The following is a 15,178-nucleotide window of genomic DNA, read 5'->3' as shown; positions in this document are numbered from 1 at the left end:
TGCAAATCCCCCTTGTATTGTGAGCAATGAAACGTAAACAGTACTATACTGTTATACGTCCCCGCTCCATTGACTTCCATTGATGTACAGAAGATGTTTTTTTTCTAAGTGCCGTTCCGGCAGCCTTAGCGATCGTTCTCCCGTCCAAACTGCCAACTTTAGTTGGCGGGAGAAATCGGCCATAACATCTCAATTTCGTAGTGCCGATCAGCCCCGATAAGCTGTTTTTTTTTGTTGAATCCAGCCGATTTAAAAAAGTGGCGATCAGTGTCGAAAACAGGCTTATCGGCAGGCGACTGGCCATAACCAAATTATCGGCTCCGAAACCTGGCGATATGAAGCACTTATCGGCGCTTACTGAATCTCAAACCCAATTTTGGCTATAACATGGCCATATTTCCCTTATCAACGCTTACTGCATGAGGCCCACAGTCTGGCGGCGTGCAGCAGCAGCAGCGGCGTGAAGTGATCGTGCGATCACCTACATCCTTATGCTGTTTATCCATTGGGATCCTGTAAGCCTTCAATTTTATGGTGTGTGGATAAATCGCTTGTTTTTATTCCTGACTCTGTGTGTGTCTTTCTCTGCTTGAGATTGCACCTCCTCCTACTGGCTTTGGTCTGTGACCATTTACCTTGCTGGTTACGCTTGTTTAAGCTTCATTCCAGCTCTCTGGGTATATACTTGGAAGCCATATCATTGTGTTCTTACAATATTGCACCATGTAGATTTTGTTTTATCTTTAAGGTACCATCGCTCCCCTGGTTCTTCTGTGCTCCCCAGCATGGCTGCCTGACCTCCTCCTGACCCCATGGCTGCCTGACCTCCTCCTGACCCCCCTCCTGGCTGCAGCCTGGGCACACGCGCGGCTTGCCGGGTTTCCCATCTGGGAGGTTGGTGGCCGTGCGCCTGTCCGGCTGTCCCCCCGCTGGCCCCCGATACTCCCACTGGCCCCCTGATCCTCCCGCTGGCCCCCCGACCCCCCCCCCCGCTGGCCCCCATCCTCCCGCTGGCCCCCCGATCTCCCTGCTGGCCCCCAGATCCCCCCACTGGCTCCCAGATCCTCCCGCTGGCCCCCCAATCCTCCCGCTGGCCCCCGATCCTGCCGCTGGCCCCCTGATCCTGCCGCTGGCCCTCCGATCCTACCGCTGGCCCCCCGATCCTCCCGCAACTCCTGCCCGATCGCCTGGCATGTGGAGCAGCATGTGGAGGACAAGCAGGCCCTGGAGGAACAGGTGGGCTCCCTCCCTTCCAATGAATACCAACCCAGTCCTCCACCCAGTGTGTGAGTGTGTGGGTGTGTGTGTGGGTGTGTGTGAGTAAGTGTGTCTTTGTGTCTGTGAGTGTGTGTGTGTGTCTGTGAGTGTGTGTCTGTAAGTGTCTGTGTGTGTGTGAGTGTGTCTGTGTGTGGGTCTGTGTGTGTGGGTGTGTGTGTCTGTGAGTGTTTGTGTGGGTGTGTCTCTGTGTGTCTGAGTGGGTGTGTGTGTCTGTATGTGTGTGTGGGTGTCTCTGTGTGGGTGTGCGTCCGGGTGGGTGGGTGTGCGTCCGTTTGGGTGGGTGTGCGTCCGTGTGGGTGGGTGTCCGTGTGGGTGAGTGTGTGTGTGTGTATGTTTGTGTGTGAGTGTTTGTGTGTGTGTGTGTTTGTGTGTGTGAGTTGTGTGTGTGTGAGAGAGTGTTTGTGTGTGTGTGTGTGTGTGTGTGTGAGAGTGTGTGTGTGTGAGAGTGTTTGTGTGTGTGAGTGAGTGTGAGAGAGTGTGTGAGTGTGTGTGTGTGTGTCTGGGAGTGTGTCACCCTCTCCCTGTGTCACCCTCTCCCTGTCTCACCCTCTCCCTGTGTCACCGTCGCCCTTTCCCTGTCGCCCTCTCTCATTCTCTCTGTGTGTGTTCTCTCCATCTCTCTGTGTCTCTCTCTTTCTCTGTGTCTCTCTCTTTCTCGGTGTCTCTCTCTTTCTCTGTGTCTCTCTCTTTCTCTGTGTCTCTCTCTTTCTCTTTGTCTCTCTCTTTCTCTGTGTCTCTCTTTCTCTGTCTCTGTCTCTCTCTCTGTCTCTCTCTCTCTCTCTCTCTGTGTCTGTGCCTCTCTCTCTCTCTGTGTCTCTCTCTGTCTCTCTATCTCTGTCTCTCTCCGTGTGTCTCTCTCTCTGTGTCTCTCTCTGTGTCTCTCTCTCTCTGTGTGTCTCTCTCTCTCTGTGTGTCTCTCTCTCTCTCTCTCTCTGTCTCTCTCTCTCTTTGTCTCTCTCTCTCTCTCTCGCTGTGTCTCTGTGTGTGTGTGTGTCTCTCTATCTCTCACCCACACTCTCTCTCTCTCACACTCTGGATCTCTTATTTACCCTGTATATCTTAACTGCCCTATACTACACCGAAATAACCTACACTGCTTTATTCCAGATCTGACTCAAGCTTCACACGGAAGACATCGGAACCCTCCCTAACCCAGAAGACAGGTAGGGAACACATCCCCTCCAATGTATAACATTGCGGGAATGAGGGTAACCGGACATTGAGGGACTGCGGATCAGGTAAGATCCCAGGCGGGATTACTGCTTTAGATATTGTGACGCGGGGGCGTCCAGACACTAGTTATGGGGTTCAGGAACATTTACACACACGTAACAAGGACTAATTGTATTATAATGTAATACAATAAATAAACTAATGTCAAAACAAATGAATTTATTCATTTTTTTTAAAAGTGGGCCTGGGGGCGGGGTTGGGGGTGGGACTAGGTTGAGGGCGGGGTTGGGGCGGGGTTGGAGGCGGGACTAGGTGGTGAGTAGATTTTTTGGTTGGGCGAGTAGATTTTTGGTGATTTGTCGAACACTGTATATATATATATATATATATATATATATATATATATATATATATATATATATATATATATATATATACAGTGTTCGACAAATCACCAAAAATCTACTCTATACACACACATATATATATATATATATTTACATTTCATTCAACTATATATATCTAAATTTAAATCAACTATATATATATATAATAATGTCAATCAACTATATATATATATAATAATGTCATTCAACTATATATATATACATTTAATTCAAATATATATATATATATACATTTCATTTAACTTTAGAAATATATATCTGTATATTTCATTAAACTATATAGTATGTATGTATGTATATAGATATAGATATATATAGTTAAATATATATATAAATATATATATATATTGTATGTGTGTATATATAAGACATTCAAATGTACATACAGTAATATTTGGTTACAATATATAGATATAGAAATTGCTAGATTTAAGGCTTTGTTAGCAAACACGCTTTGTTTTAACTATTTTAAGAGCTATTTTAAGTTACTAACATTAGTGTTTACGTATGTTTGTGGGCCTAATAGAGTCAGCTCTGTATAACTTTTATTTCACAGCAAAAAAGGCCTCTTTGCAGCAATGAAAGGATGTACCGTTCATTCACATTACATATATATTATATATAAAGTGTTAAAGTAAAAACATTGATGTGTGTAAGTAGGCCTTCTTGTAATTATATTAAAAGTTTAATACAGGTGAGTGAATTAGGGCCTCACCCATACTGATACAATAATTGAAGCAATTGTCCTCACGTTTATATTTCATTAACAAAAGGCCTGTTTGCTCACAACACCGTAAGATTATACATTTTATATATATATATATATATATATATATATATATATATATATATATATATATATATATATAATCACACTGTGTGTGTATACATATATAGATAGAGATACAGAGAGAATACACATATATTAATACAGGCTTAAAGATCAGTTATAGTTAGCAAAAAGCAAACATGATAAGATGCCAACATTATGAAGTATGAAAGAACATTAAGGTAAGTAATGTCTTACATTGTAAACATCATGAAACATCACATTCAAATTTATTATTTTATAAGGGTAATTATTTAAATATTTTTTGTTATAATATTACCATTACATGAGGATGTACCTTTAAAAACAGGCCACTGACATCTCATTTATAACAATAGGTAATTGAATGTCATGTGCCATAATCATGCCAAGTGTTTAATAATGTAATACCATTAATAAACTGATGATTATTAGAGATTAATATTTTTCAAAATATGCCTTCATTCAGGAAATGAGCATTTTTAAACATGAATGTGTACAATGACAGATTTGAATGATATCAAGCATATGTACATGATCATACATACACTATGCATGAATTAGTCTGCAGTAAACACCAGTACAAATAAATGTTTTCTTAATGTAATTTTTTATTTATCTTTAGACTTCTGAGAGCGAGTAACAGGCCTGCTTGTTGGCTCTTGTGTTTGCCTTCTGCCTCTGCCAAGTACTGTGCCCTTAACTATACCACTTGTAGTGGCAAGGGGCACTTCACTGCCAGTAAGTGTGGGGTGTGGCACTTCAGGGGCACTGTGTGTGGGCTGTGGCAGTTTACTGGCAGTAAGTGTGGCCTGTGGCACTTCAGGACCACTGGGTGTGGGGTGTGGCACTTCAGGGGTAATGTGTGTGGGCTGTGGCAGTTGACTGGCAGTAAGTGTGGCCTGTGGAACTTCATGGACAATGTCTGTGGCCTGTGGCAGTTGTGAAGCACTTGATAAACATTTCAAGAGTGATGGTGGTGCAATTTATATTTTTTGTATTTTACTCTTCTTCCAATAGCTTGTTATTAGCATTTGTTTGCCTAACTTTCTTTTCCGTGTGTCATTTGTAGGCGTTGTATCCATATTTTGAACAGATGTAAGCGGTTGGATGTTGACAGGGAGACAGACAGAAGTTTCAGCTACTGTACCGTTATCATCATGAACTGGGGAATGAAGAACTGATGACTGTGGGGAAAAAGTGGCACCATGTAAAGATCCATCCTGTGATGGGTAAAAGTGGAATTGTTCTCTTGCTGTACTGCGCAACATATTTGCTTGGCTTACATTGAGAACTAATGCTTCTAATGTCCTGTTTAAATTTTGGATTTCTTTAGGCACTTGGAGGATTTTTTGTTTAATTTGTGACATTTCTAATATTGACCATTCCTGCATCCTTTCATTCAGTGACATCATCCTTTCATGCATTGTCATCATTTCTGAATGGCGACGATTTTCTTCACCCAAGAGTCTTTCTTCAGAAGCTGCAATAGCTGAGTACGTGTCACGAACAGGAGGACTTGAATGCTGGGTTAATCCAGGAGTGTGAAAATATTCATGGTCACTTTATTGAATTTGGCCTTGAGCAGCAACATCTGTTTCTAAAATAAAACAAAGACATGATGAACTGGCATGGAACTTTCACTTTATTATCACTATAATGAGTTATTCTCCTAGTGGAACACATAACATCATTCCATTATTTTTTCTTTGTGTCCAATTAAAAGATGATGATTGAAGTAACAATCATGTTTCGACTCAGTGTGAAAGAAGAATGAATGAATGAAAGGATGTTGTAACATTCCAAATCCTAGCTGATACTTTACAAAACACACAATACATGTTGTCAGTAAACAGTACATCTTCTGTGACAATAACTGATGTTAAGTTAATAAAATGTGTAAGGCATTTATTTTGCATGACTATTGAATTCAAACACATGTACACATTATATGGGCTGCACCTCATACACTCACCTTCCATTCTTGATGATGTCCTTGCTGATGAGCTTGAGGATACAGGTGATGACGCATGTTCCTTGGCAGGTGACACATGAGCAACTATATAGAAGAATAACATCTGATTTTAAGTGTCTTGTGTACATAATTAACATAAAGTATCTGTAGTGGACGTAGTTATGGCTAAATATCAGCATCACAGAACGACATCACAATGATATTGTTAGTGCAATCTGTATATTATTCATCTGAACATAAATGGACAAGTGAACCTAGTCGCCACATTTATTTAAAACACCATACAATGTTCATGCAGGAATGCGTTTTTAAAATAAAGTGTTCTGTTGTAAATACACTGCATATGTTGTGTATTATAAATCAAATTTTTTTTATCACTAGTAGGAAAGCAAAGTTGACTCTGCTTATAATTCAGCACCTAATTGTTGAAATGTATATGAATGTGTTTCCAGATCTGTCATAAAATTTAAGATAATCTGGTGTAGCGCTCAATGTGGCTGACACTCAGCAACACATGCAGTGTGTCGCTCACAGATGGTACTGTTGTGATAAGGATGGCGTTTCAGAAACGTTCTAAGAATATATGAGTGAACGAATGACTAACGTAGGTTTATATATATAGTGGAGTTGTGGGTGAAAGTATTCAGATAATTACCATTTGAAATGAATGTGATGCACTTGTGTTAACCTTATCAGCTTCTAACAACTGTAGTCCCTCCCCCAAGATGCGACACCACCCTGAGCTGTTATTTGCTTGTACCACCTGTAAGCACTCCCACAACACTTGACCCTACCATGACCCTGTGATCTGGCTCTGTGGCCACCACCCGCCCCCCCCCTCTATTAACCTCTATGCTGTGATTACATGTTAATTGCAGCAGTTTTCACACAACGTAACCTGAGCGAAATACACATATGAAATGAGCTACATATGAGCCCAATTAAAGACCATATGGTACATGTTCCTATTTATGCTAACATGAGACTATATGAAGCGAATACATAGCTTTATAGAAACCTAATACAATGTGTGCGTGCCAATTAATTGTGCTCGCATTGGAATGCACAATATTCCATGCAAGACATGATTAGGCAGTAATGGCCTGTTTTTAGGTGTAACATAGATTATCAATAATATATTTATAAATATATATTTGTTATGTATATATGTATATATGTTAACACACATACATGAAATTGTGAATGATGCTTTTGTATGCACAGACACAGTGTAACGAACTTATACATAACTGTGACAAAGAATGAGTGCGGGTGTGCTTTGTGATTATGCATGTTAAGACATTGCTTGTAAAATAAATCAAATATACTTTATTATTTGAACTATAGGGCAAAGATGTTGAATTGTTTGTAAAGTTGAAGGTTGCAGTGTGTGTTATTTGTAAGATCATTACACATAATCCCTTTATGCAGGTGAAGATGTGTATGTTGAATCATAATGATGTCATCCACGATAGCTGAGCCAATATGTTTCGAAACACACATATATACATATATATATATATATATATATATATATATATATATATATATATATATATATATATATATATATATATATACATACATATACATATACATATACATATATATATATATATATTTATATATATATATACATATATATACATATATATATATACACACACACACACACACACACACACACACACACACATATATATATATATATATATATATATATAATGTTTTTTTTTTTGTTGGGACAACTACATATAAAATTCAATAGATATAGATATATCATTCTACTGACAGGCTGCATAAGGTACGACATATAGACACATAAGCGGTCACGATGAGTCTCTCTGGCGGTCAACATAGCGCGATCTGGTAGAATCAATTGCGGGCAGCTCCTTCCTTTATCATTGCACATGTATTTACTCAGATCTAGATGTATATGCATGTTCTTTATTGTTGCACACTATGCATTTTTAGCCATGGTTACCAAGACGCAATCAGGTTGCACAGTGACGTCACTATGTGGACAGCATTGGTATAACAAGCGACCAATCATACAAGGGTTCAGATCAAGTTGTTTCATTGGTGCTGGTCAGTATCAGTATGTTTGATTGGCTGTGAGGTGTTGTGGGTTGTACCTGGGATTGTAATTTGGATTTTCTATGATTGTTTTCAGGTGATTTCTTGTATGTTTTTAGGGGTATATATGGGTGCCTGTATTAGTCTGTTGTGCACTGCCCTGAGGAAGGTCCCGTTGGGAGGACCGAAACGTTGGCGGCCCTGTGTTCCACAATACACTTTTTTGACATCAACCTTGCAGTGTGCTGTCTTCTTCTGGTCATCAGGATCCCCTGGTTACCACACGTCTAGATATAGATATATATATAAAGAGAGAGAGATACATATGTACAGATATATATTTGTCGGTATGCTTATATTGGGAAGAAACTATAAGTGTCCACGACAATATAGATAAGACTTGTAACATACGACACGCGTAGTACAGTAACATTTGTCACCTGGTGGAAATGGAGCCGAATAAATTCCGATATCTCTGTCCCCTGCCAATCCCTCCACGACGACAGGAAGAATTTGTTCCCGCATCTGCTCCTCCAATGGAGTTAAGATTAGAGATTGTGCTGGCGGCCCACCTCCAGTGGCAGAAGCATGCATCCGTTGTGCTTGTATTTTTTTCTTTAAGTTTGCCCTGATATCATCGAATCTCTTCCGACAATTTGTCCGGTCCCTGACATGATTCCCACACGCAGACACAGCCAATGTTATTTTGTCCCACTTTTCTTTTTTTGATGCTGAACTTGTCTGCCCTTGAAATACATAAAAAATATATGACGTTCATTATTTTTAAACAAACGAGCAATTACAAAAACTGCTACCTGTTCCAAAAGATACCAAACATGCTGCTTTACGTAGATTATGTGTAGCACATGAGCATTTACGTAGAAACATATAAATCTAAGAAAGGTTGCATGAATATTGTATGAACTTAGGCAACGTTTTTTGACTGATTGTTATGGACATTATAAAGCATGAAGGATTATGTGTGTAACAATTAACTTTAATTGATAGATATTATAGAATAATAGATTGATATGCAGACATTTCACATGAGATAGGATAACATGTCTTTGAACAATCAATGCAAAGATAGACTTACCTAGTAAATGCCCATACAGACAGTCATAGTGCTCCAAAATCCCAGTGACAAGAGCTGAGTTTTCCTCTTCATTGAAACGAGGATTACGTGGCCGCTCGACACGTTTCTTCCGACCACGTCCAGCCCCAGAGCTTGGCTGCTGCTGACTGGACTCTCCTTCCAATGGAAGAGACTCCAAAATCGGTCCACCACCAGACACCCCAGCAGCACCAGCAACAGACACCCCAGCAGCACCATGAACAGAGCCACCAGCAGCACTCGCACTCCCAGCAACACCAGTCGCACTCCCAGCAACATCACTCGCACTCGCAGCAACATCACTCCCCTGAATCCTCCGTTCACTCAGACGCCTACTCACACGACTACCAGTACCATTCACACCAGCATCACTCCTCCCACGCCTTTCGGCCATACCTCTAGCACTCACAAAGAACAGAAAAGAAATGTAACGACAATCGCACTGAACACTTACAAAGTGACAACAAGACAAAGATGTTAACAAAACAACACAGGACAAAGCTCTCACAATACACAACAACAATCTCAGTCAATATGAAATATGTAAATCGCCCAGCTCTGTGTCTCTCTCTCTCTCCCAACAACACAGAGACTGAATAAAAATACACGCTGCCTTTAAATGTGCCGCGCAATCCAAAACATGCTTGCTTCGGCAGATTCAGCAAGAAGTTTAATTTGAGAACCTAGCACCACCTCGCCATGCACGCCGATACATCTGTGTGTGATCGGCAAATCATCGGCAGAGTGGCAACAACTGTTTTCAGCTTGATTCGGAATGGATTCGGCACTTATTGCATACAGCGAGGGAAAATCGGCACAATCATGCCGATAAGGAACACTTGGCGAGAGGTCTTTTTCGGCGCTTACTGCATGAGGCCCTAAGTTAGGAAAGCACCTATATCTATGTCTACATGTAACCCATGGGGGGCAAGGGTCTGCATTTTGTGAATCCAGTATGTTTCCCTTTTAGCCAGACTGTTCAGCTTATTGCCCCCCCTCCAATGTATGGTCACATCTTCAATACCTATAAAACTCAAACACTTGGGATCAGAATTGTGAAATGTTAAAAAATGTTTAGATAAATTGTGGGTAATGAGACGTTTTTAATATTTCCCACATGTTCCAAAATGCGGGTGCGCAATGGTCTCGAAGTACGTCCAATGTACTGCAACCCGCAAGTGCATTGCAATAAATAAATCACAAATTCAGATTTACAGTTAATATAGCTATCTATTTTGAATAATTCTCCTGTTTTTTTGGATGTGAACTGGAATTTCTCAGTTTCTTTAAACTGACATGCTTTGCATGAATAGCAACCAAAGAAACCTTTCGGTTTCTCCAGCCAAGTGTTTGGTCTTACAGCTTGTATTGTTTTAAAGGTAGTAGGTGCCAACTTATTTTTCAAATTTGGGGCTCTTTTGAATATGACATTAGGGATATCGGGAATATGATCCTTCAAAACGGGATCATTTTTTAAAATATGCCAATGATTGCAAATGACCTTCTTAATTTCATTTGCATCTTTGTTATAGGGTGTAAGGAAAGACATATTAAATGTTTTGTTAATAGTAGTATTCTTAACCCTATCCACCAAAAGATCCTTTCTCTGGACAGAATTGACTTTTTCTATAGCTTTATTTAAAGTGTGTTGATTGTAATTTCATTCTTTAAATCTGTTGATGATGATTTTGTATTGCTGCTGATATGTATTTTCGTCGCTACAATTTCTTTTGAGTCTTGTAGGTTGGCCATATGGGATATTCTTAATCCATTGTGGATTATGGCAGCTATCTTCTAATATGAAGTTGTTACTGTCTACCTTTTTGAAGAAGGTTTTAGTTTTTAGCTCCCTATTTTCTATAAAAATCACCAAGTCTAAGAACTCAATTTCATGCTTGCTCCACACATGGGTAAATCTGATGTTACGATCATTATTATCTAAATACTAGCTCTTCCTCACTCCCTTTCCAGATGAACACCACATCATCGATAAATCTGTGCCAGGAGACAAGGTTTGCACCGAGATCATGGGGGGACTCTACGTAGTCCTCCTCCCATACCCCCATGAAAATGTTCACATAACTCGGTGCAAACCTCGTCCCCATGGCAGTACCACACCTTTGTAGATAATACTTCTTATTGAACCAGAAAAAGTTATTTTCCAGGATAAAGCGAATAGCTTCTAAAATAAACTCTGCTTGTTCTTTTTTAATATCTCCATCTTTATCTAAGACTCTCTTGACAGACTCTATCCCATCTGTATGAATTATTTATGTATATAAGGCTGATACATCAGCCGTGACCAGAATGTAATTATCCTCCCATTTTAGTTCGTTCAAGATCCTAATGATGTCAGAAGTGTCTTTAATATAGGATTTATATGTAGATACATATTGTGATAGGAAACAGGCAATATATTGGGATAGATTATTAGTAAGTGAATCGATCCCTGATATAATAGGTCTACCAGGGGGATTTAAAACATCTTTGTGAATCTTAGGTAAGAAATAAAAAAGAGGTAGTTTGGGTTTATCCTTGCATAAAAATTTTAATTCGTTGTCATTTAATATTCCCGAATTTTTCCCTTTTGTTAGAAATTCTTTTAGCTGTTCAAAGAAGGGATTAGGTTTGTTATAAGTTATTATCACTCTGCCTTATGCAGTCCTTATTTGGTTTGCAGTGTATTAATTCAAGTATCTGCACACGTGTTTAATAAAGATTTTATTTCTATTCTTAAATATTTACTTTTTATAGTAGGTTAATGTTGTTTCTCTTCTCTTCCTCTAGTCACTTCATCAACATTTTTTATATATTTGTTTTAGGGTTAATAAAGATTTAGAGAACAGCAGAAGAGAAGAGGGGCACAGCTCACAGCGGTGGCATCAGCAACCACAAATGATTAGGGCAACTCCAAAAGTGGGTAAAAATATCATACTTTAATGGTCAGAATATAGATAGGACCAGGCACCAATGCGTTTCGTCCGAGTAGGACTTTCTCAAGGTTCTCACACCTTGATAAAGTATGATATTTTTACCCACTTTTGGAGTTGCCCTAATCAATTGCGGTTGCTGATGCCCCCGCTGTGAGCTGTGCCCCTCTTCTCTTCTGCTGTTCTGTACTTACCTGCTGAGGGCTGCACGCTGGAGAATCCTCTCACCTGGATACCATGGAAGGAAGGTAAAGGGCATAGCCCATCATTGTTTACCTCCATTGCTGGACTATTATATGTGATTGCCCCAGGGGTGAATTGATGTATATTGGAGACGTGGTTTGGTAGCCGTGTGGCACCAACGAGTCCTGGACATCACCCTGTGAGGCTTACTATAGTTCACTTATCACACATTAATCCTGGATATTGGATTCATTTATAAAAGGAGATTATACAAATGGGACCTGTGGAGGTGATGTACCAATTTACCACACAATATTAATAAAGATTTAGTATTGTAATGTATGAGAAATGTATCAGAGGATTAACACTGGGTTTTTGACCTGGCGCTAAGTTTGAGCGACGAGGGGGTTAAAATTTCCATTTTACTTTTTGATTGGTGGGTCTATATAAAGTAATTAGACAGAGTGCATATTTCGCAACTGGACGGTTACCTTGGGAAATATAGAATAGAGTAGAAGCAGCAGATACCTTACGGCCGGGCGTACCAAACACCCTACGGAACTCCCTGGTAAAAACTCTGATGTCTTCAGTGAGATCAGACCTCCGTTCCCAGATGGGAGAAGCCCAGGCAAGTGCATTATCTGTAAGAAGAGAGATTATGTACGCCACCTTGACGCATGAAGAGGTGAAGCGTGAAGAATTTATCTCAAACTGAATAAATCATTGATTCAGGAACCCCCGGCATTCGTGGGGTTCCCCTCCATAGTGGTTGGGGACAGGTAGCCGGGGTTTGTGAAGCGGATGGGAGGCAGACATGACAGAAGACACTACACCAGGAGCGACAGGGGTAGGAACAGGCCTTTACTCATGTATAGAGTGAGGGATCTGAAGTTCTCCTGGAGGGTGCGCATATGTTGGTCATTAGCCACTAATTTTTCCTCAATATTAGACAAGACATTGGCGTGTGTGCTCAGGACTCTTCCTACCTCAGTGGGGTCGAAGTTTGTGTGGCTGAGCATACTGTAACGCGTAGCTCACCACAAACCCGGCACGACCGCGAGGTTGAGGTAGGGAATTGTATAAACGCAAACCCACAACCGCAAGGGTGCACCTAGAGTGTAGATTGGTCTTGCAAGCCAGGTCAGGAGTATAGAAGGTAGAGTAGTCGTTTATACTTGTCGGATCTGGATTGGAGATTAGCGGATCATTGTGGTACTTTGCCAAGGTTAGAATTGGAGAGTGGAGAGTAGTCGTTGCGAGGATAGCCGAGGTCAGGAGTAGAGTTCAGAATGGTCGTACGTAAGCCGGGTCAGGAGAGGAGAGATGCGGAGTTCAATACGTAGCAGGGGTCAGGTAGCAGCAGGAACAAGGCAGGATGCAGCAAGGCACAAGGCAGGATGCAGCAAGGCACAGCGTCACACAAGGTTATGCTGAGTGTAGGCGGACGCTCACAGAGGTATGCAAGGGAGACTGATTATAGTGAAATTTAATAAGGCTTTTATTGCGCCTGTTTCCTTAATATCAGGAAACCATCCAAACAAGGAGTAAACAAAGCTTCTATTCACTTGAGAGTATTTCTAGTGAAATACCATGCAATCCACCACTCCCTTTAGATAAGCATGTCTCCCAGCCCCAAACATATAGCATGAAATAAGCAGATATAAATAGTCTCATAAATGAAAGTCTTATCTGTTCCTTGTGGTTTGGAGGGAAAATCTCCTCTGTTCCTGCGTTGCTACCTTTCCTCAGGTTTTGCCAGCATTCAGGTTTAGAAGTTTCAAATGTCCCGAAACGCGTCAGAGTGTGTTCTGTGTGAGGGAGCTGGGAGGGGGGCTCTGTACAAGGGAGCAGGGGGGGGCTCTGTACAAGGGAGCAGGGGGGGGCTCTGTACGAGGGAGCAGGGGGGGCTCTGTACGAAGGAGCAGGGGGAGGCTCTGTGCGAGGGAGCAGGGGGAGGCTCTGTGCGAGGGAGCGGGGGAAGGCTCTGTGCGACGGAGCGGGGGAAGGCTCTGTGCGAGGGAGCGGGGGAAGGCTCTGTGCGAGGGAGCGGGGGAAGGCTCTGGGCGAGGGAGCGGGGGAAGGCTCTGTGCGAGGGAGCGGGGGGAGGCTCTGTGCGAGGCAGCGGGGGGAGACTGTGCGAGGGGGCAGGGGGGCTCTGCACGAGGGGGTGGGGGGGCTCTGTGTGAGGGAGCAGGGAGGGCTCTGTGCGAAGAGATAGGGGGGCTCTGTGCGAGGGCGATAGGGGGGCTCTGCAAGGGAGATAGGGGGGCTCTGTGCGAGGGAGCTAGGGGTGCTCTGCAAGGGAGATAGGGGGGCTCTCTGCGAGGGAGCTAGGGGGAGGCTCTGTGCGAGGGAGCAGGGGGAGGCTCTGTGCGAGGGAGCAGGAGGAGGCTCTGTGCGAGGGAGCAGGGGGAGGCTTTGTGCGAGGGAGCAGGGGGAGGCTCTGTGCGAGGGAGCATGGGGAGGCTCTGTGCGAGGGAGCAGGGGGAGGCTCTGTGTGAGGGAGCAGGGGGAGGCTCTGCGAGGGAGCAGGGGGAGGCTCTGTGCGAGGGAGCAGGGGAGGCTCTGTGCGAGGGGGAGGCTCTGCGAGGGAGCGGGGGAATGCTCTGTGCGAGGGAGCGGGGGGAAGCTCTGTGCGAGGCAGCGTGGGGAGACTGTGCGAGGGGGGGCTCTGCGAGGGAGCGGGGGAAGGCTCTGTGCGAAGGAGCGGGGGAAGGCTCTGTGCGAGGGAGCGGGGGAAGGCTCTGTGCGAGGGAGCGGGGGGAGGCTCTGTGTGAGGGGAAGGCTCTGTGCGAGGGAGCAGGGGGAGGCTCTGTGCGAGGGAGCAGGGGGGGGCTCTGCACGAGGGGGCGGGGGGGCTCTGCGCGAGGGGGCGGGGGGGCTCTGCGCGAGGGAGCAGGTTGGGGGCTCTGCGTGAGGGAGCAGGGGGGTTGCGGGGCTCTTGTTATTAACTTGGAAAAGAAATGAATTGATAAAATCAGGACAATCTGCATTTCAAAGCCAAAACAAAACCAGCAGCCCTACGGAGAGGGGGTGTCCAGGTTACCTCCTTCAAATCAGCATTGGTCAAAAGGGAGGAACTGAAGCAGGTTTACTGAGATATATTAAGGACCAGGAGGAGTATACACATCTACATGCAGAAGAAACTATCTTTCCCTAGCACAGTGCCTGGGAAATGTTACTGTCTTGTTTCTAATCTACACAGTATGTGACACGTGATCCGTTTTGAAGTCT

The 15,178-nt window shown here is 42.9% G+C and overlaps 1 protein-coding gene across 1 annotated transcript in view; it reads left to right on the top strand.

Annotated features, from left to right (window-relative positions):
* Nucleotides 1-2,465: 2,465 nt before the first annotated feature.
* The window catches only part of LOC142466770 (uncharacterized), a 616,011-nt gene continuing 603,298 nt past the window's right edge, over nucleotides 2,466-15,178 (top strand). The window contains exon 1 of the mRNA XM_075572161.1: nucleotides 2,466-2,516. The gene's annotated coding sequence lies outside the window, so the exon portion shown is untranslated. The remainder of the gene's footprint in view (nucleotides 2,517-15,178) is intronic.

Source organism: Ascaphus truei, chromosome 15, assembly GCF_040206685.1.
Source record: "Ascaphus truei isolate aAscTru1 chromosome 15, aAscTru1.hap1, whole genome shotgun sequence".
Taxonomy (NCBI): domain Eukaryota; kingdom Metazoa; phylum Chordata; class Amphibia; order Anura; family Ascaphidae; genus Ascaphus; species Ascaphus truei.
Note: the sequence above shows the minus strand (reverse complement) of the source record. Positions and strands in the feature narration are given on the sequence as shown.